Source organism: Parasteatoda tepidariorum, chromosome 6, assembly GCF_982258835.1.
Source record: "Parasteatoda tepidariorum strain Cologne lab strain chromosome 6, Ptep-v5.0, whole genome shotgun sequence".
NCBI lineage: Eukaryota > Metazoa > Arthropoda > Arachnida > Araneae > Theridiidae > Parasteatoda > Parasteatoda tepidariorum.
In genome coordinates, this window is record NC_141760.1 from 28,278,543 (window position 1) to 28,303,165 (window position 24,623).

The window sequence follows — 24,623 nt, forward strand, 5'->3', positions numbered from 1 at the left end:
AAATAAATATTTGAGAAATAAAAGATCATCCTCAGTAGAATTAAATAATTAAAATACAATTTTATTATTGCAAGTGAAAAATGGTATCGAACGAAAAGTGAAAAATTTTAAACTGAGTTAAAAAGGAATTGCTTTTAAATATTTTTATGCTAAATTTACTGTAATTGATGGTTTGACAATATATAATAATTTTCTCTTTTAAAATATCCCTTTAAGACTATCTATGTGTAGTTTTTGTACATTGTCAAGAATTTTTTAAAAAAATTGTCGATCTCGCAATTACGGAACAACCTAGGTACAATTAAATTGCGCAATAAATTAATATTAAAAAATGAGGATGCTGTTCCCCGTCCTGTTAAGTTCCCATCATGTCTCAATAATGTACTAATTTTGCTGTAAATGATCAATAAATAAATTTTAATAATAAACGCATTAAAAAAATATCTAAAGAAATTCCACATTTAATTTGCTTCATGTTTTATGAAATGCTGTGCGCAAAGGTGATTATAAATATTACGAAATAACTCTAAAAAATGAGTTTTTTCATTTACATTAAATAAATTTTTAAAAATAATCACTCAGAAAAAAAAGCCGTCTATAGAAATCATCAATCATCTTCGTACTTTTTGTACAGAAAATTCGTTTGCATTTTTATTCAAGAACGTTAATTGAATCAAGATGGAGAATTAAGAACTTCATGAAGTTTCGAAAGCATTCAACAGGCAGCATCTGCTACAATTAGGTAAAAAATAATGGAGGACAAAGGAGCTTGTTCAATAATAGCAACCTCACGTTGGGTTGGATAATATTCCTGGTCATTTTGAAGCAAAACTTTGTGATACAGAATTCTTGGATCACGTAGAATTCCACTGAAACATAATTGTTACGCTTTAGATGGCAAGCTATTGTTATCAAAATACAATTTCTACGAAATCGATATTTTTATCTATTTTTTCATGTAGTTCTTCTTGCAGCTTCTTTATTAGTTTTTTTTAATCATGAAAGTACTAGATTTTATCGTATCGGTGTATCAATATAACATTAATCTATTTCGTGAAGTTCTTCTTCCAGCTCCTTTATTAGTTATTTTAATCATGAAATTATTAGATTTTATCGTATCGGTGTATCAATATAAAAGGAAAGAGTCGTACTCATTGAATTCATATTTTTCATCTGCATAGTTTAGAAAAGCTAAAAATATGACTTTTAATAAAGCAGTTCTCTTACTCGTTTTACTAGTCGTCATTCTAGTCCAATCACGTAAGTAATTTTTTACTCAAATTTTCCTTCCAGTTATTTGATAATAATAACTATTTAGACGATGTCAAATGGCTTTTAAACGTTGTCAAATGGCAATAACCTTTTAAGAAACCCAAGCGATATGCTTAGTGCTCAAAATAAAAAATAAAAAAGTGAAACACATTAATAACTTTTGCACAAATTCATAATAAAAGGGGATATTCTTAAAATGGAAATTGATTACACCGTTAGAAGTGCTCAAAATAAAACTCTGAAATATTCTAGTACGAAAGCTCATTAATGCCCAGATGGAGCACCAAAGAACAGTTTAGTAAAAAAAGTATAGTATTTTCCATATTTCACAATTGAAAATATCAATTTCAGATTAACTAAGTAAATCACATTCCATGGTTCATTTGACAAAACACAGCTCTTCCACAACCTAATATCAATCTCTATTAGCTAATGAAAATCTTAACATCACCTGAGTCCAATGTCCAATTAAATTTCCTTTCTACGGTTTTTAAACCATACTAGATGAAAATGGTTACAAAACTGTAGTTTAGCATTCACAATTTTTAAAAAATGCTAATTGTGAAAGTTTTATACAACTAAAGTTTTCCTAACTTTATGCTTAATTTGATGTTCAAAATGCTTCAGATTTCTTTACACTGATTTTAAAAAGAAAATTCGAAGAGTATATGGCACATGTTTAAAAAAGCGAAAGACAGTGACAAACGAATTCGATTGTTTAAATTGCTATCCTTAAAAATGCGAATTTATTAGTACATGTGATATTTTAAATAACGAGGGCAGAGAAAAGTTATATTTTCTCTAAACAAACAAAACTTTTTTTTGAAAGGATTTAGAACCTGTACCTAAGATATCTTCCCCTCACATTAATTGCCATATTTTCTCATGCTCTGCAATATAAGAAATATGTTTAAAATAATAATGCCTTTTTTTAATTTCGCATAGAGTGCATGATACAGATGATACAGTCTCTTAATACAATAGACTTAAAAAAAACGTTTTTTACCCTGTAATAATCATTTTAAAGCTTCGGAAAAATGGCTCCAAGATTAAAACAAATATGAAAATGTTCGTAGGAACAGAACAGAACAGTCTTTAAAAACATGCTCTAGAAGAGGAAAATAATATTAATATGTCAGAAACCTCTATAAAAATTGTAAGAGCTTATTTTATACATTTTTTGAACTTTCAATTGTTGAAAAACTACGTGATATTAATAACTGTATAAGCTTGCTACCAATCAGTCAACAGTCCCTATAGTCGATGAATTGCGGCATAATGTTGAAGTTGCATGGAATGCTGTACCCATCCATGCTATCCAATCTCTATTCGACTCAATGAGAAGGAGAATAACAGCTGTTATTGCTGCCAGGGGATGCTGTTCTGAGTACTGATTCTCAAGATCTACACATCCAAATATCCTGAAAACATAATCACTTGTTCTTCCAACTATAATGCATGTGCCCAATAAATATCATTCAGTTATTTGCATTCCTTCCTGTTGTAGCAATTTTAATGGCCAGAAGAGTATATATATATATATATATATATATATATATATATATATATATATATATATATATATATATATATATATATATATATATATATATATATATATATATATATATATATATATATATAAGATATTAGATCAAATGATTTTTGATTTTTTCCATCGGTATTTATTCAAACTTTAATGTTTTTCAGAGACTGGTATAGTTGAAGGTAAGTAATTATGTTTTTAATTTCATATACATTGCTTATAGTAATTTGTTTTGTGGCTATGGATGAGAATGTACCACACATCTTCTTATATGACGTTGCAAAATCTTTGAAATTGACTATCCTACGCGTGGATAATTTTGTAAACGAGTTTATCATATTTTAACTGAATTTAACAAAAAAATTATATGATAGCAAAACTGCGTCAAAAAAAATCTGCAGCTTACGGAAGAAAACCTTTCGGCTATAAGTTCACGTTGATCTGCTGCTATGATAACAGGAGAAAGACTATTTCCAATTGGAACAATTGAATAAATGCCCGAACTTTCTTTACCCAAATTAATGCGAAACATTAACCCTACACTCATAAACGTTAATCTCTTGCCTGTTTATACGGAATTGATTGAGATATAACTGGAATTGATAAGATGAACTGGTAAATAAGATTTTAGTGTACAAAAATTGCAATCGTATACTTGCATTTATTTACTCATCTCACGATGAAGTACTAGTAAGTAAGGATTTGTTCCCTATGTTTTTCTCTCGCTAAATTGAATGAAAACAAATACGAATAAAAGGAATTAAAATTACAGTAGTTGGAGCATTTATTAATGAAATACACTAGGTTTTATATTGTAATTATTATGAAAAAAATTCCTTGTAATTTCTAAGCTATACTATTGAAATTTTATATCCTTCCTTTTATCTCAGCGCAAAAAATTACTTTTGAAAATGTACCTTGCATGCTTCGATATCCATTTAAAAAGTAAAGTGATTTTAACTTTTAAACTATTCAATCAAATGAATCTTGTAGTGTCTCATTCAATTTAATGCCAAAAAAATTACCGGAAACTAGCGTGTTTGGAAGGAATTCAATTCTTTTCGTCAAATGCGAGAAACGTATTTAAATGAGTTGGAGAGTTTCAGAAATCATTTATAATAACATAACAAAACTCTTTACAAAAAAAGAAAAAAAATTCATTTAGTGAAGAAACACCATTTTTAATGCTTCATTTACTGAACTAAGATCTATTTCACTGAAACCGCAGAAAATTGTGCTCACGAGTAACGAGTTTTACCAATGAAGAATTGTCGTTGCAACTAATTGTGATCACTATAAATTGTCGCTGCGACGAGTAGTGATGACACTGAATTGTCGCTGCCACGAATTATTCTCACGACGGATTGAACCACGACAAATTCTGGATACCTAAAGTATTGAACTTACTATCTAATATTCTAGTATTTTAAATTATGAAAATGTCTCAATTTTAATATGACTAAAAATTCAAATAATTTCCTTTTAAATAAAATAAAGTGAAAGATGAAGTTTGTTAAGTTATGTGAAAGTTTTTCAAGCATACCACTCAATAGAATTTTTTTAAAAAAATCCGCAATTAGATAAATACAAGTTACGTTAGGCAATCAAGTTTGAAAAACCCGCGTAAAGTCGATTGCAGGTATCTAATTTAACCGTATCCAAAGATTGATTCAGGTTGATAATAAACCCAAGCCTTAACCCTTTCGTGACGTCTCTCATAAATGCGTGATAGCATGTGTTAGAGATTGTAATATGTTTTTATAGTTGGTGTCACGTGACTCTGACTGCTGCTGCTTTCATTTAATTTTTATTCTTTAACTTTGGTTTTTATGTTGGCAACCTTCTTGAAATGTTTTGTGTTGATTATTTAGTGTTCGAATTAGTTAGGTTTTGAAAATATCACTAAATTGAGATTGCTTTAGAATTAATAAATGTTTATTAAGTTTTAATTTGTATCTGTTTATTCATCTGTAGAACTAGTAGTTCATTTGAATAACATTAAAAAGGCGTCCGTGAAATTTATTTGTTTGCTGCAATTTACATTTTCTGGCGTACGTGACAGGACATTTTTTCCGATTCGAAACAATGTTTCAAGCAGCAAAAGGATTTAAAAAAGAAGATTTGTTGTTCGTCGCTGAAGAAATTGGCGCAACATTACCACAAAAGGTCACAATATCGGAACTGAAAGAAGCAATTTTGAAAAGTAAGCAGTATTCCGAAGATCCACAGTTTGTTGAAGATATTTTGGTAACAACTGTTAGTGACCGGAAGCATAAAGAATTGGCAGAGGCGGATCAAAAACGATTAGAATATGAAGAAAAGCAAAAACAGTTAGAATGTGATGAAAAGCAAAAGCAATATGAAGAACGGGAAAGAATAAGATTACATGAACTGGAGTTGGCGCGAATTCAAGTAAACTCGCCAGTGGCAATAGCAGGTGAGTCCGAAAATTCTATGATTACTAGTGCTAGGAGGAAATTTAATTTACCCAAATTAGAGTTTCGACAATTCAGTGGGGATATCAAGGAATGGTTACCTTTTTGGAGCCAATTCCAACAGATTCATCAAGATGTAGATATTGCTCCCGAAAATAAATTTCAGTACCTTATTCAAGCTACTGTAAGCGGATCTAGAGCGCGAGAAGTTGTAGAGAGCTTTCCGCCAACCGGAGCTAACTACGCCAAGGTAATTGATAGTCTGAAAGCTCGGTTTGGAAGAGATGAACTTTTGGTAGAAGTTTATGTTCGCGAACTATTAAGATTAATAATTTCGGTTCAGAAAAATGAAAAAATTTTAATGACTTCTCTCTATGATAAGCTTGAATCGTACCTTAGAGCATTAGAGACACTAGGAGTAACAACTGATAAATGTGCTTCAACACTTTATCCAATGGTTGAATCTTGTTTTCAAGAAGAGTTCCTGAAAGCATGGAACAGAAGTCCTTCTTACGCAGCTTCAACTGATGCTAAAGAACGACTGAACAATTTGATGAATTTCCTGAAAACCGAAACTGAAGGAGAGGAAAGAATAAATTTAGCCATGGCTGGGTTTGGTTTGGGTTCAAGTGAAAATCTCCAAACTTTTAAGAAAAAAGGAAAGCCTTTGATTTCAGGTAGAGTGCCTACAGCTGCCAATTTACTTACTGTGGCTTCAAAAGAGGTAAAGAAATTATGTGTTTTTTGTTCTGGAAAGCACTCCAGCTCAGACTGTTTCACCGCTCAAAGGATGAGTTTAGCCGAGAGACAAGATATAGTAAGAAAAAACCAGTGTTGTTTTGCGTGTTTGAATCCTGGTCATCCAGTACGTAAGTGCAAAATGTTTATCAAATGTATTGTATGCGGTAAAAGACATGTGCCACTTATGTGTGAGAAGCTAGATACCCAAGGTGAAGAATCAGGAGAAAGTGGTGAGAAATGTGAAAGTTCTGAGATTAACATGTCTAACATTACTTATGGTCCCAAAGTGTTTCTTCAGACATTAAAAATCAAACTGGTTTCAGATAACAAGGAAATTCTAGTGAGAGCTGTATTAGATTCCGGATCCCAAAAAACGTATATTTTGAAAAGTCTCGTGGAACAAATGGGATATACTCCGGTAAGAAAAGAAACACTTATACATTCTTTATTTGGTGGTATTAACTCTGATAAGTATGAACACACATGTTATAGAATTCGATTAAGAAATCCTAAAAGCAGCATAACTTGTAACATGGAAGCTTTGGATCAGTCTTCTATATGTGATAACATTACACCTGTAACTTCAGGTCCGTGGATCAAGGAGCTTCAGGAAATGAAGATAACTTTATCAGATATTGGTAATGAATTGCAACCTGTACAAGTACTTCTTGGAGCTGACGTGATAGGGAAGCTTATGACAGGTCAGCGTAAAGTATTAACTTGTGGACTTGTCGCCATAGAAACTTTACTTGGTTGGACTTTGTCGGGAAAAGTGCCTGAAAGCGATACATCTTTATGCAATTCTATGTTGGTAACTTCTCTTTTAGTGAAAGAAATGGATATATCAGATATGTGGACATTGGATACCATAGGGATACAGGATCCATCAGAACAGGAGACTAAAAAAGAACTTTATAACGCTTCGGTAGATCATTTCTTAAAGACTGTTAAAGTTGAAGATCAACGTTTCCTTGTTAGTCTACCTTGGCTTGACGTACATTTGCCTTTGCCCGACAATTTTAATTTAGCACTAAAAGGGTTGCAAGTAACAACTCGGAAGCTTAAAGCAGAAAATTTGTTTGAGGAATATGGAAATGTTTTCAAAGAATGGGAACGAGAAGGCATCATCGAAGAAGTTCCTGTAGAAGAACTGAAATTGACTTGTCACTATATGCCACATCGTCACGTAGTGAAGGAGAACAGTACAACAAAGATTAGGCCGGTGTTTAATGCTTCGTCTAAACAAAAGGGACATCCCAGTCTTAATGACTGTGTTGAAAAGGGCCTAAATTTGATCGAATTAATTCCTTCCATAATGACAAGATTTCGCCTCCATAAGTTCGGCATAACAGCAGATATACGCAAAGCTTTTTTGCAAATAGGTCTCCATAAGCCAGATAGAGATTTTCTACGTTTTCTATGGCACGACGAACAAGGTGAGCTCAAACATTACCGTCATCGAAGAGTTGTCTTCGGTGTTTCTTGTAGTCCCTTTTTGCTTGCGTCAACCATACGATACCACTTAGAAAACAAACTAGATGAAGCCACACAAGGAAATGGAAAATATCCTGAAGGCATTATCCGCCAACTGCTACTCAGTTTTTATGTAGATAATTGTTTAGTTAGTGTTGAAACTGAGCAAGAGTTAGAACAGTTTATTGAAGTTGCCACAGAAATTATGGCTGAAAGAAAATTTGATTTAAGAGGGTGGGAGTTCACTAATCCCGCTGAATCCACTGTAAGGTCAACAAACATTCTAGGAATGATATGGGACAGACAAAGTGATACTCTTTCCATAAATATTCCTGATGTTAATGAAACAAAGAATGAAGTGATCACAAAGCGAAATATTTTATCAGCTTCACACAAAGTTTTTGATCCCATAGGGATAACCTGTCCAGTGATGATGCGTCCAAAACTTTTGTTACAAAATTTGTGGAAGTCTAAAATTGGTTGGGACGCTGAAGTTGATCAAAAAACGGGCGAAGAATTTCTAAGATGGTTAAATGAGCTTGAATGTTTGAAGAATGTGAAGGTAGCAAGATGGTTGCACTGCGATAAGGGAGTTGAAAATATTTCACTTCATTTTTTTTGTGATGCAAGCAAGTATGCCTATTCGGCAGTAGTCTTTCTGCGAGTTTGTTATATGACTAATGTTTATGTACAGCTGGTACAAAGTAAAACAAGAATTGCCCCTTGTGGGAAAAAAGAGACAACAATTGCAAGATTAGAACTTCTTGGTGCCACAATATCTGCTCGTCTATCCACTGAGGTACGAAAAGAGTTTAAAACCCACAATGTGTATTTTTGGACAGATTCCACCACAGTGTTAGCTTGGTTGAAAAGAGAAGAAACGTGGGGTGTATTCGTACAGAACCGTGTTCAAGAAATTAGGAAACTGACACCAGTTCAAGCATGGAGACATGTACCTGGATCCTTGAATCCCGCGGATCGGCCAAGTAGAGGTTGTTCAGCTAAGCAATTGTGCCAGTCAAAATGGTGGGAGGGTCCCTGTTGGTTGTACCTTCCATCTCGTGAATGGCCAACTAACGACTCAGAGGAAGATGTCAATGAAGAAGAAGTGATTAGAGAAAAAAGAAGAACGATCGTATCTTCAATTGTAAATATTGAAGTTACAGAAATATGGAGCGATCATTTTTCCTCTTACAGTAGAAACATCAGAGTGGTGTCATGGATTCTTCGTTTCATACATAACACATCACATGAAAATAAATTAAAAGGTAACTTGAGCTATGAAGAATTCAAAGAAGCAGAAACTCAAGTGCTCAGCGCACCTTCCTTTATCTCAGCGCAAAAAATTACTTTTGAAAATGTACCTTGCATGCTTCGATATCCATTTAAAAAGTAAAGTGATTTTAACTTTTAAACTATTCAATCAAATGAATCTTGTAGTGTCTCATTCAATTTAATGCCAAAAAAATTACCGGAAACTAGCGTGTTTGGAAGGAATTCAATTCTTTTCGTCAAATGCGAGAAACGTATTTAAATGAGTTGGAGAGTTTCAGAAATCATTTATAATAACATAACAAAACTCTTTACAAAAAAAGAAAAAAAATTCATTTAGTGAAGAAACACCATTTTTAATGCTTCATTTACTGAACTAAGATCTATTTCACTGAAACCGCAGAAAATTGTGCTCACGAGTAACGAGTTTTACCAATGAAGAATTGTCGTTGCAACTAATTGTGATCACTATAAATTGTCGCTGCGACGAGTAGTGATGACACTGAATTGTCGCTGCCACGAATTATTCTCACGACGGATTGAACCACGACAAATTCTGGATACCTAAAGTATTGAACTTACTATCTAATATTCTAGTATTTTAAATTATGAAAATGTCTCAATTTTAATATGACTAAAAATTCAAATAATTTCCTTTTAAATAAAATAAAGTGAAAGATGAAGTTTGTTAAGTTATGTGAAAGTTTTTCAAGCATACCACTCAATAGAATTTTTTTAAAAAAATCCGCAATTAGATAAATACAAGTTACGTTAGGCAATCAAGTTTGAAAAACCCACGTAAAGTCGATTGCAGGTATCTAATTTAACCGTATCCAAAGATTGATTCAGGTTGATAATAAACCCAAGCCTTAACCCTTTCGTGACGTCTCTCATAAATGCGTGATAGCATGTGTTAGAGATTGTAATATGTTTTTATAGTTGGTGTCACGTGACTCTGACTGCTGCTGCTTTCATTTAATTTTTATTCTTTAACTTTGGTTTTCATGTTGGCAACCTTCTTGAAATGTTTTGTGTTGATTATTTAGTGTTCGAATTAGTTAGGTTTTGAAAATATCACTAAATTGAGATTGCTTTAGAATTAATAAATGTTTATTATGTTTTAATTTGTATCTGTTTATTCATCTGTAGAACTAGTAGTTCATTTGAATAACATTAAAAAGGCGTCCGTGAAATTTATTTGTTTGCTGCAATTTACAGCATGTAACGTTATCCATCAGGCGGAAAAGATAAAGCTGGTTTCTAAACTAATTATTTATCAGTTCTCTTGAGGGCGGGGTTGCAATAGTTTGATTTATTTAATTCATGACAAACACAAAATAAATATTATATAGTTTACTTTTGAAATAATATTGATAATATATGTGATCAGACTAGCATTGATTAAAGTGAAAGCAAAATAAATCTGGGAAATCAGTAATGCCTGCATTTAAGCTATCGCTTTTATGAATTGGTTAGCCCCAAGGTGTAAGCTGTATTATTAGCACAACATGCACAACCATGTGATTAGTACACAAATATATCTATGCTTCAAAGGCAAAAATAAATTCTAGTGTTCATTAACGCTAGTACTAGGAATTTCGTATTGTTCTCATACTGTGGTTAAGAGTACGAAGAATAAAAAGTGCAATAATTTCAGTTTATAGCCAATACCTTTTCAAACGTTAATATTGGTTTTTTCTATAAGTTTGAATTTCAAACGTTATTATTAAAAATAATATATTTTTGGATATTTCATTTATTTGTGGATAATATTATATTAAAAATATTAGTTGTCCTTATATTATAACCATTTTAATCCTTATCATTAAAACAAAACATATTAGTGCTAATTTTTACGAAGTGTGTCATCACTCTGGCTCCAAGAGATTTTGAACTTTTGTTGACCCCGGAATACGTAGCTAATACAACTCGAAGAAAATAAAGATAGTTAAATATATCCATTTTGCATGTGATTTAACTGATTTTTAGGCTTTATCGCAATGTGAGATTTACCTGCAGAGTTCCTAAAGGGAAGAATATTTGCCTCAACTATAAAGATAGTGATACTTAACCTTAAAAACCATCAGTAGTGTAGTATTAAACCAAACAGGGGCAATTTTCCTTAAAAACATCAATGTACGGGCAGTATAAACAGGGAAGTTGAAACAACTATTAAAGGATTAAGTATTTATTTAACAAATATTTTACATATTGGGTTAATAATGAATTTTAATTTGATATTGGCGAGCCAAATATAGTTAAAGATGAACTGAGTACTAAAGTTTTGCAGCAACAGTTAAAGAATTTGATCTGCAGTACAATTTTAAAAATATTGACTTATTAAAACAAATTTAGTTTTTGTATTTTTACTTTTATCATTCATAATCAATAATTTTTCCGTTTCTGATAAGAGGAGTAAGCAGTAGCAATTTCTTACTTACCATGCTTTGTAAATTTGTTTTGAACATTGTTGTTCTTTTTTAACATATTAGTACAGTAACTTTGAAAAAAAGATACAAAAGAAGATTAAAGAAAGGATACAAGAGAAGTCTCGGGTGATTTCGCAGGGTTAGCAAGTTTTTCATAGAAAAAAAAGGCAACCGGTAGTAATAATATTTAAAGCCATTTTTCTATTTTTGAGACTTAAACTCTCCTAGACGACTCTTTATTAAGAGTTATTATCGCTATACCTTGGCGAACAAAAAACAAGGGGCGTGCTCAAATGATCAGAAAGTCGGGTCCACAATCGTGGTTGCCGGGAGAAAAGTGTTGTACCAAGCAGACTCCTCAATTCTGCTTTTAACATGTAAAGTCTATGGCGGGCTTGCCATACTTTGAATCGATTTTTCTTGTTCAAGAATCGGAGTGATCAATTAAAAAAAAATACTAATAATTTTTTCAATCTTTCCTATCCACAAAAATGTAGGTTAATTTTTTTAATCTTTATTAATTTTTGTAATATTGCCTTTGAAACACAAGTCACTTTCTACCTTTGAGTAAGGGAGGAAGGCAACTTCCACCCCCAAGTTCACTAATCTTCTCGGTGGGAGGTCTTGCTCCCTTTTGAAAATCTTTTTCTCTCTCTCTCCTCCTGAAAAACTGATATGGGGAACGCTTTAAAAACCGATAGCTTTCTTTTTAGTTATAAGCTTGTAATTTATTATGAAAATTATATTTGCTGATAATTCGTTCATTCTATATACATTTTATTTATTTAGTAGTAATAATTTTCTTGTTTTTATTTATTTTGAGAATGGAATTCATTTTTTAAATACATGATTCCCCTTTTTTTAAACTTTGTTTCTTGTTTTTTAGAGATGTTTCAGAATTAAAAAAATTAGCTGCTGAATAAAGTGAGATTAATTAAAATCGAATAAATGACGTAAAGATCTTCCAATATACTATAAAGCATCACAAAACTGCAGTTTTCCTTTTTTTTTTAAAAAATATATCGTGCACTCATTTGTAGGTTTAAAAAAACATTTACATTAAAAAAATTTAAAAGGTTCCAATTTTTTCATTCCGTAAATAGTTTTAATTACTCCAATAGCTGGGATAGTATGTTTTTTCACGGTAAGGAAAAAAAATAGCTAGTACACAAGACCATGCATTATCCAAACATGAACAAGCACTTAACCCTGTTTTTAGTGCTTTAATGTAAATACAGAAGAACACTAAAGTATTATGAAATTTTCATTTTAATCAGCAAATGAAGAAAAATATGAAAATACACGCATGTATTGTAAAATTCTTTTTAAAAAAAAGGAAGTAAAAGAACATTAGTGGTCATAATTAATATTCACGAGAGAAAAATACAAACGATATCAAAATATAATGAATCGATGCTTAGGAACGCAACACTGAAAATATTGAAACCAGTTTGATTGCCAGATGAAATAGAAAGAATGAGAAATGTGATTATTATAAACACCACGAAATTTCATCACGATAAATTAAAAAATAAAAATAAGCTGTAATACTTAGAGTTAAGCTACTCTTTGTTACTTCAGACAGTCAAACTGGTTTTGATGTTTTCAGACCTGATTCCTTAGTTGATTCCCTGATCTGTAGTTCCTAATTAATACACTTTTTAAAACTTTTTTTCGCAATATTCTAAAAATATATATTAAGAGTAGTAATTATGCAATATCTTATGTATTTAATAACGAGAAATTTTTCGAATTCATATTAAAAGTGTATAATGTAATTTTTATTCATAACTTTTTGCTAGAACAAAGTATGTAATCAATGTGTTATTTTAATTTCTCTTCCCTGACCCTCTTTTGCCATTCATGGAGAAGAGTTTTAGTAGAAATTTCTATACTGCAAACTTTAATTAGTGTAATTATAGTTAATTAAAATATAAGAAAACTAACCGTCATTAGCATTACATAAAGAGGAAAAACACGAAAACCTCCCAGGGTTAGCCAGCATGCCATCTATATGAATATATCTCCTAGATAACCATAATTTTCTGTATTTTTGTATTTGATAAAATTTTGTAAAGTAAACTTGTCTCAATCTGTTGTTATGTTGTAAGTTTTAATCAAAACCAATAAATGCCTTTTCTTTCAAAAATTTCGTTATCGTACTTTTTATAAATTAATTTCGATTATTTTGATAAATCTTTATATTAATTATAGTGAGCAGTCTCACAAATCTATGTACTAAAATGTAAAATAACATAGAATTGTTTTATTTTGTTGTTTTTAATGATCCATCGAAATGATCTATTAGAAAAATAAATTTAAACTGTCACTTCAGCTTATTAGTCGAAAATGTTATAATTTATTTTTACGACAGAAATAATGGTATTTTTTTATGAATCCTCATAACTGAAATGAAAGAGTTACATCAATTTTCTTATAATATTACTTCTACGTTTAGAAAATTATAAAGCTTATCAAAGATAGTTTTTAAGGAATTTCTTAGAAATAAGTTATACTTTTGTAAGTTATTTATTTGTCCTTTTATTTACGACATTTACAAATAAAATGCGTTCATTACCCCCTTTTACCATTATTCTTTGTTATTAGGGTTATAATAATTTAATTAAAAATGAAGTTCCTTTATTATATAAAGTAATCACAAGATATTACTTGATAAAAATTATTTGATAAAATATAAATACCTTTTAACAAGCAAAAGCTGATAAATAAAATATATTCACTTTTTAATAAGATATATTTTCCTTTATTCCTTTAAAATAAACTTCATATAAAACTGCGCTCTCAAAATATGCAGTTTAATAAATTTATACTAAATAACTGCTTTAGATCAATAAGGAATTTCTTTTGTATTATTGTTAAATAATATCTCTGGCGATAAGTTTTTTAAGTAACTATAACTGAGAAGAAATAATGTAAGTAAAAATGATGAATATGAGTTTATGGGTGAAGTTTTAAATGTATCCGAGCTAAATTATTTGAATAAGTTAAGTGATATAATCGGAAACTAGATCTGTCTTAATATGATTTAAAATTTTGTGATAATTAAATCGAATAATTTTCAATTTTGATGTTTCAATTTGTTTGTGACAAATAACCCCGGTGTTTATTTTTTAAGATCGAATCATAATTCCAGTTCGGAGTTATTTATACAATAATAATTGTAGTTAGCAAAAGTAATAATTAAAATGAAGTGAGTTTTTAGTGAAGGTTAATTTAGTTTTTTCAAATTGCGAAATTCAAATATCTAAGTCTAAATCAAATTTACATAGTAAGCAACCATATTTGCTTAAACAATGGATTAAATGTTAACATAGTTTTTTAAAGTGGTAGAATTTAATTAGTTTCAAAACGGTGTAACAATCTTTGAAAAAAATAATTAAAATTAAAAAAAGATTGTGAAAAATATTTGTATTTGAATTGTAATTGAAAGAAGAAAATTAAATACGTAATAAAAAAATAAAATCTTGAACTCAAGGTTTTACTTTAACATAAAAAGTTTTAAAAATTAGCAAATCAATTTTAAAAAAATTAACAAACTTTATTTGATCTATAGAGAAAATATAAATTTATTTTTAATGTAGTTACTTTATATGAATTACTTTCATATGACTACATAGTAAAATTTTATAAATTTAAATACCCTGGTTATTATTAGTTCTCTAAATAATCAAATCAAAATAATAAACAATTCAAGATATAATTAGAAAAAGTGCATGTTAAATAAAATGATAAAACTATTTTGAAAATAAAGTCGTTTTAGAGTTAAAAAAATATTTTTTAAGTTTTTCTTAGAAAGAGAAAAAGCATAATATAAGATGAAGAGTGAGTTTCTTCTGATATCTTTTGAAAGCTAGTTGACCCCCGCAGGTTGCAATCCCCCTTCTGCGACAGTGGTTAGTCGATTAGTTTCGGGTTACACACATGCACCCCCACAAAAAATGTAGGGGAGACAGTAGAACGGGTTTTGGAGGTGCAATATATTTCGTCCCTTTTCGAACCTATCCTTACTGAAGGTTAGAATTGAAATGAAAAGGCCTCTTTAGGTATTCTTTGGCCAAGCGCTATACAAACAGAGCCACGGAAGCTCAAGTGTTTAGTTATGATGAAAAATTTAAGTTATGAAAATTTTGCCATGAAGAAATATCTTATTGAAATCATATTTAAATACAACAACGATTTGAACAATCTTGGCTTTATAAAAATGTCGGGCAATTTAACTTACCGAAAAATTATTCTAAAGAAAGATAATAATTGGTAAAGTATCAATTTGACTATAAAGTTGATACACAATTTCCCTTATACGATGTTCAAAACCATAAAATAGAACCATATATAGCTAGATTTATATATTTTTAACACTGAGTATTTTACATTAAAAAAAATAGATGGTTAACTTCCCTTAAAAAGTTAGAAAGAAAGAAAAATATTCTTTTTTTCCAAATTTAAAATTTCTGTTGAAATTAAAGCTAAATTTCATGAATAAACGTGCTCATGAAATAATTTTCATGAAAAAACATGCTCATGCTTTCATGAAAAAAGAAACATAATATTTAATTAAAAAAATATTAGATATATAAAATAAGAATTCAAGAAAAGTACTTGAAGAAAAAAAAAGGAAAAGCAAAGGCGAGGAAGAAAAATTGTCAAAAAAACAAATATATTTTTAAAAAAATCTTTCAAAATTTAAAGAAAATTTAAAAAGCTATAAAAAATAGCAAATATAAATTATATAGTTGTCAGTTCACTCGATTATGGCCGCAAACTAAAGTGCATTCTACTACTGTATTAATAGTGCCAAAGCAAAGTATATTAATAAAATAATGCTAGGAGTACCAAAATATTGATACGAAAGTGAAACATAATAAGTAAAATAAACAAAAATACGCAAAAACGAAAATACAGAATAAAAGAAAAATGCAAAATGAAGCACGGAAAGCAACATATAAAGCTAGAGCAGAAGCACAATCACTTTCTGATAACTTATAAAAACGATTTAAAAATACATTCGTAGTTATTTTGCGTAGTTAGATTACAAAATATAATATTAAAGCGTTAAATAGAGGATAGTGTTTAACAGTTAGGGATTTTGTTTCGTAATTGTGTTAAGCTTTATTTAGTGCTCATAAGCTGCAAGTACATAGAACACATAAAATAAAATTTAAAAAACATATTGCAAAAAACGTAAAAGAAGAAAAAGGATTTGTATAAAAGCGGAAGAATAATAAATAAAAGCGGAAGAATAATAAATAAAAGCTTAAAAACTAAATGAAAATAGCTTAATAAAATTCAGAAAAATTTTCAACGAAACTATATATTCTTGTCCTCAGCTTACATGATTAAATCTGAAAAAATATTTCGATCTAATACTGTATTAAAAGAATCAAAGCAAAATATATAAATTTAATAGCACTACTATAATAGTAATGAAGATCATTAAAAAGTGTGACTGATTCTTTAGCATAATTTAATCAAGTAGAATTAAAATATAAATTCAAGCGAAAGCCAAAATAAAACAGAATATGGAACATGTAAAGGGAGATGCTATTTACTTACAAATAAATTAAAAAAAATTATTGCAAACATTTTTCATTATAAAATTATATTTCAATATAGGGAATTAGGAAGCTGTGGATTCACAAACAGGAGGTAGTCGGATATATTTTAACGACGCGTACATACTGAAATCAAGAACAGCATTTGATTTGTCCCATACCTTCGATTGACCTAAAAACTGGATTCGCGAAAGTATTATATTAAACTAAATATTATTTCAATTTTAGATATAACATTTTTATAGAAATTATAACATTTATTATATAATATTTATATTTTAATTGTATACTGGAGAAACTTAACTTAATTAACAGCAATTTATTAACATATAGGACATAATACAGGACATTAAACATATAAGAGGAGGCCGTCTGCCTCGTCAGCTTTCATCGCATTCGCTGCATGGGAAGAATCAGAGGAAAGATAATCCAACCTCTGTTTAGGATTAGGATGAGCGCAATGGGATGCGTGATGAGGTGCGCAATGATGTGCGTACGCAAGAAGTGTGGAATACGCTTCCTACAGTATGAAATGTATAATTGTTTAATGGGTACAGACATAATGTTAATTTCTGGTTGCAACAAGATTTGCCAGACTTGGATTTCCTCTTGGAAAAATATTAATTTAGATAACTTAAAGTTTTTAGATAACTGAAAGTTTTAGATAACTGATAATATAAGTAACCACAATTAATTTCAAAATGCAATTACCAAATTTTGAAAATGTATGTCTCATTGTTTTCGATCAAACAATATTGCTATAAATTCTTTTATTCTTATTTATTTAACTAAAATACTAAATAAATAAGCACTTTTTTTAACATTAGAATTCCGTGATATTAGATTAACGTAAAATCATTTTTTTCATCGTAGATATCTTTTTTAATGCTTCAATTCCAGAGATTAAAATTTATATTATCGTCATGATAATGGTGCAATATTTATTTTTAATGATAAATATTATTTAAAAAATTATAGGATAAATTTAGGATAGATGGCTATAGTATTTTGAAGTGGAAATAAAAGTACTGAGAATTGAAATTCAAAAGAACATATTTTTGTTTAAAATATGCGACTTTTAAAATATGATCTTTGCTATCCAAGATTTCTTTAATAGCATTACACTTTGTAAAACCATCTAATATTCTTCACAACAAAACTATTTCTTTCTTTTATGTCATCAGTATGTTATTAAAACAAATTTAATTGCAGCGGCACCTTCAGGTAAATGTTTTTAAATGTATAATGTTTTTAAATGCACACATATCGTTTTTAGCAATTAACGTTTCAAATTTACCTGTAAATATCCTTTGACAAAAAAGAATTTAACACAATATTGCGAAAAACAAAACAATAAATTAAAAATTAACAAATATCTTTTTATATGAAGTTGCTAATTCATGAAAAAAAAAACTCTTATGCTAGAACAATATTGCATGGCCCAAGAAAGAACGTTAGAGAGGTAAAAATGTTGGTTATCACTAGCAAAATATATTTTTGCAACATGCCATTGAAATAAGAAGTAGAAAAATTCGGTTGCTTAATTCAAAAACAAAGTTTCATATTGTCCTGTTGTAACTAGTATTCGGTAGCATTGCTCTGAACTTCCTGCATTAATATTCTAATAACAAATAAAGGGAATAGAACTTTTTCCCAAACTTAATATCGGTGGTCATTTAGTCTATAGAAACTCATCGTTTTGTTGTTCCATTTATTCAACCATCTATACGAATTCACTTTTTCACAAATTTATTGCATAAAATCTGGAAAAATATCTCTATTTTATGAGAGATAAATTTTTAAATCATGCAATCATCTTTGAACAGTTGTAGTAAATTTTAGGAATGAGTTACTAATGAATACTTCTGTATTCAGCTCATAATAAAATACCATGCTGTCGAAGTTTGTTAAAATGTAGTTTTCTGGTGCTTCTGCCCAATTTTACCAGTGCGGTGTGTTGCCTTGTCAACTGAACAATCGCTTCTGGAGCCATCCATGTTTTCATCAGTTTATGAGAAGATGAGGGAATGAGGATCCAAACCAGATCTGCAATTTTAAATTGCTTTTCCTTTGATCTATCCACTAGTTGATATGGTGAAATACCAGTGGTACTATGTGGTAGTTCTCGATAGGCGAAAGACAGATATTAGAGGTGAAAGTCTCTGTCACTGACATTTTCTTGAATGTTTTTATTTAACATGTCTTTTAGAGTACTATTCCAACATTCTGCGGCTCCTATACTAGTATACGAGTAGCAAACACAGGAGATAGAGCTAAAACGTTAACAAACGATTCTGTTAACTCGGCAGTAAAATTTTTCCCTTGATCTGTACAAATGGTTTTTGGAAACCCTGTTTGATTGAATATTTTCATAAAAAATGGCGTTGTTTGTTTAAAAAGACCTAAAAAAACAAGATAAGGAAAAAATATAATCCTGTCATACTCACACGATTATATCCAGAAAACAGAGTGCTTTCGAGCATTGTATTACCATAATCTAATTAATTCAAATACATCAATACAATAAGTTAAGGATCACCCGAAAAATTGAAGAAAAATGATAAATTGAACGGAAAAAAATTCAAAATAAATCAATCACGCAGGAAAAAAAAATACAGTGTAAAACTTAAATTTTAATAAATAAAGCGAACAGCGTATTCAAATGTATGTACACTTACCACCGTTTTTAAAAAATGATTTAAAATGTTTTCAAAACAGTCTCGCCAGGTTAAAAAACATGAAATTAGAAACGTATAAAGAGAAAGGTAAGAGCAAGTTATGGCACGTTCTTATTGAATTAGAGAGGTGCGTTTGATTTATTCGTTACATTGGATTGACCCGTATCTAGATGGACCAGAATCACAATATGCGCAACATAATCATAATATACTGGATAATTCAAAATTTATGATTAATAAGGTTGAATTTTTAAATTGATAAAGTGGAATTTTAATAAGTGTTATATTGATAAATTCAGAGGAATGATTAACATTTTGCGAAAAAAAAAAATTTTTCTGAAGAAATTCTTCAGTAAATAATGGAAGAATTTCAGTCACGGATTTGCTAGATGATAATTTAATATAAATAAACTAATTACATGACATTCTAATGTTTCCAAAAAGAGTTATTTAAAAGAAATTTTCAATCAAATGATTAGAATTAAAAGAATTTGTAGCCATGTTTATTTATTTGAAAAACAAATAGTCGAACTCTAAAAAAATTTAATGAAAAAATAATAAATTTTCAAATAATGTAAATAAATTCGATGTAAAATCGTTAAGTTAAATGTATATTATAATTAAAAATTTCTCTGTTAACTAAATTTATGTTCTTACCTAGTACAAATCCATTTAGGGCAAATCCATTTCTAAACATCTCCCATTATTTAATAAAGAGCTCTTTTAAAAATATTTTTTTCTCTAATTGTTACTACTTTCTCTAAAAACATCAATAATTTTTTTATTTATTAATGTTTAAATTTCACAATTAAAATTTACCCTTATTAATTTTAAAATTTTATATTGAAAATTCAAATTTATTAATTCTAAACTTTGAATTATCTAGATTCTAGAATAATATGATTACCTTGCGCACATCCAGACACGGGCCAACCCAAATTAATATAATATATATATATATATATATATATATATATATATATATATATATATATATATATATATATATATATATATATATATATATATATTCTTCTCGTTATGTTTAATTTAAATTAACTCCTGCTTTCTACAAAAAAAAAAACTATTTTTTTCTTTGATTTCATCTATATTTTCCTCAACCATATATGTTTGTAGTTGCCAGAGTAGCGCGTCTGGGTAACTAACTATGATTTGAATTGCATACATTTTATTTATAACAATTTGTTGTTGTTGTTCATTTACGTCTCACTAGATCTGCACAATAGGTTATTGGCGACGGTCTGGGAAGCATCCCTGAGGATGATCCGAAGACATGCCATCACAATTTTGATCCTCTGCGGAGGGGATGGCATCCCCACTTCGGTAGCCCGACGACCTGCAGGCGAAGTCGTCGAGCACTTTACGGTAGAGGGTATGCGGTATTGGTTCTCGTTAAACTGTTCTACTGTAAAGCAGAACCGTGCAGGTCATCGGGCTACCACAGCGGGGGTCCCTTTCAAAATTGTGATGCGTGTCTTCTGATCATCCTCAAGGATGTTTCTCAGACCGTCGCCAATAGCCCATAGTGCAGCTCTAGTGCGACGTAAATGAAATACAACAGCAACTTTAATTATCTTTTTTAACAATAATGCATTAGCCTTTTTGTACAAAAAAAAACAAATAAGGATTAATCGGATTGTTTTGATAATTAATTTGCGAAATCACAGAAATTGAATATTTTATGGTGGGATCACTTTACATTGCCTGAGAAAGAACGTTATGACAAATTGCAGTGTTTGGAAGTAATTTTTTTTATTTAAAATACTTAAAACAACTACCAAATGTAATAATAATTACATTTGGTAATAATTTCAATGAAAAATAACTATTTTTCCAAAATCTAAGTAACTGATGCATATAAATGCAAATTAGGAAAGTTAATATTTTGAAGTGAGCCGTATTTGATAAATGTTACCTTTTACGATAAAGATTTCGATGTTTCAAACTGTATTTCATTACCATAAATTATTAAAATGCTAAATTTAAAATTTCTTGCTAATTTAACCAAAAATTCTACTTCAAGGGATTAAGGTCAAAGATACCAATATAATGATTCATTGTTGACGTGATTTTTCTGAGAATCTAAGTGATTGATTTTTTAGGTATTCTAACTTATAAAGTTGTTTAAATATTCATTTCTTACTCTTTATTATTCATATAAATTCCATTTTAAATTTTTGCTTGTCCACATTTATTTTGCATTTTTTATGACTACTTAATCCCTGAGATGGGGCATATGCGTAGTCGCACACATGGTTAGAGGGATGGCTCCGCAAAAATTTACAATTTCGCAATTAATGACAGGGAATTGATGGATTAAACTGTAATTTTCTAAAAAAAAATTATTTTGAAGATGTTGAAATATATTTAACTAGTGGGCTGCGCCCCCTGCTCGCTAACGCTCGCCAATCCCCGAAAATTGCTACGCAATCTTATATGGATTGCTTCTCAAACCAAAGTCGCTTCGCTCGCTACTAACTTAGGTACGTTGCAAATGCACAAAATTCTAAGAATTCAAAACAATCATTCAAATCCATGTAACAACTTTTTTTTTTAAAAAAATTGCATCTTTTTAGTAAATGCTAAGTCATTAAAATAAATTTGAATTCTAATAAATGACATGTAATTCGTTAAATCTATAAGAAATGCGCTCTCTTTAAATAGATTAAAATTTTGGCGAAAATTAAGTCTATTAAGAATTGAAATAAGTGAATTGCAATTTAAAAACCTGCATAAACAAATAAATTCTAGCAAAACCAATAAATTCGTGATATAAATCAAAAATCGTCAAATAAATTCGTGATATATAAATTCGTGAAAAAGCGCTTTCGACAAAATACTAAAATGGAGATCTATCGACAAAGACTACTCGCTTCTGCCTAGCTTATGTTCTCTCTGGTTATTTCAGTTTCCGTTTTTAAAAGCGCTATATGTTGAGCCATCTCTGCTGGATTTGGCATGTGACATTTTTAGCGGTAATGATTGGTCGATTTTCTAGCGTTGCCATTCGGGGAGTTGTAATGAGGCTTTTTTTTGTTGCCGTGTAAGAGAAATATATATATAGATTAGTGAAAAAATAAATTTATTATATTTTAATGAGAATATTGAAAATTTTTAAATGTATAAGCTTAACATAATTAATTCTTTAAAATTAAAGGAGAAAAAAAAGGAGCAAAAATAATTAAAATATAAGCTTTTGTTACATAAAATGCAACATTCTCTAATGTATAGATGCAAAATAAATCATAAAATAAACGAACCTTGAGAAGCTTTCTTCTAAAAAAATAACAAATTTTAATGTTTTTTCAAGACCCATTGCCACTAGACAAATCTTACACATGCTTGTTAATGTTCTGAAAAACATCAAATATGGTAATTGATATAGTCTAGTAGAAGAAAAAATAATCTCAAAAAGAAATTTAGGAGTAAATAAGTAATTTTACAGGCATTCAAAATTTTTGTTTAAAAAAGAAATTTAAAGCATTATTTTCTTTTTCAATACAGGTGCGATACTCAAATGAAGTATCGTAGAATTTCATCCAAATGCCAATGGTAAGTTAAATAATTCTGGTACAGTATAAATTTTGCTGATTAATCAAAACAATAAAAAAATGGTTAACTTTGCAATATTCTAGTATAATAAAAAATTGCCCTGGAATTATTTTCGAATTGGTGAACATAATAAACGGAATATAACGTACAGTGCTCAAAAACAAAACGTTCTGAATAACATTTGTTCTAATTATCGGATCTTCAAATACTAAGACTTATTCTTAATAGTTCGAGGGGTTAATCTCTAACATGCTAATTAATTAATTCAGATCATAATTCAAGTTCCGAAATCAAACACAGCTCGAAAACATACTTTTTCTGATTATACACATCTTTTTTCTTTTTGACGAATTTGTTTTTCCGACTCTCGCAATATAGGGGGGGGGGGACACGAGCTTGGAAATTTTGTCCTAATAGTTTGGTTAGGAGAGTGGTCAAATGTTTGGACCCTTTAATGGTAACTTCTTTTTTGTGCATTTTACCATACTTCGAGAATTTTTTTAGAAAATCTTATATTTCTTTCACATATTACAAAAATTTATTTATCCAAATAAAGTTTCAGGCACAACTAATTTCAGTAACAATTTAATGACTTTTATTATTTTATTAATTAATAGCTAAAAAAATTGCATTTTTTGGTTTAATACAAAAAATACAATTTCAAAGAATGTAATTTAATATGGCATAGTAAAAGAATATTAAAAAAATCGTATATTTTAAATTAAGTCGAGTTATTTTGTTCAAATTTTAAATTTGACGCATAAAATTAGATTTCTCAAAATGATGTAAAAATTTTTATACATTACAATTAAAAAAATTTTCGTCGTCAAATAAAGTATGAAAAAATAATAAATATTTTATTTTTTGCCTGAACTTATATTTGGATAAACGAAATATATCAGAGTGAAAATCTAGGAGTCAAATCCTCTAAGTTTGGAAAACATTTTCTAAATTTAAATATTTCTTGAGTAGTTGAAGTTTTACTGAAGACAGAAATTGTATTAAAGTTAGGATGCTCGTTTTTTCCTTTTGAAAATTCAATAAAGTTCATTGTTAAACTCAGTTATTCCATATTGTGTCCCCCATCACACAATATGACCTTCAATGGTTTAACTCAATAGAATTCGATTATTATTTACTATTTTACTCCGTTATATCATTTTTAGTCAATAATTAGAAATTCTTTTTTCAACAATGTTAAGAAAATAAATCTGATTTGTTTAAAAATATCGTTTTTTTTTCTACAACTGTTTTCTTTTCTACTTTGTATAGGTTGAGGCAACCCCTTTCAATGAGCTAGCTTCAACTGCATCTGTATGTCTATCAATACTTCTCTTGTGTTATTGCAAATAAAAATTTGTAGTTTGCCTTGAAATTGAATTTTTTTACTTACTTAAGTTTTCGAAACTTGACTTTCTTAAATCAAAGGTTCATTTGCATAATTTTTCAGAAATGTCTTAAAGCTATTATAATATTTTATTTCCGATCAAATTAATGTAATTTAAAATTGCATTAAGGTGACAACTAAATATTACTTGTTAGAAACCAAAGGAGAATAATTAATCCAGATTGTTCTTGGGCTGCATCTACCAGATGCTGGGAGCATAGGAAATAAAATGACACATAGTCCC

General features: G+C 29.4%; 1 long non-coding RNA gene across 1 annotated transcript; it reads left to right on the forward strand.

The window, feature by feature from the left end:
• Positions 1-1,178: 1,178 nt before the first annotated feature.
• On the forward strand, positions 1,179-24,367 carry LOC147807724 (uncharacterized). The gene is made up of 5 exons (XR_015434904.1): positions 1,179-1,260; positions 2,983-3,000; positions 17,954-17,965; positions 22,945-22,992; positions 24,265-24,367. It is a non-coding gene; the product is annotated as an uncharacterized LOC147807724 (long non-coding RNA).
• Positions 24,368-24,623: the final 256 nt, after the last annotated feature.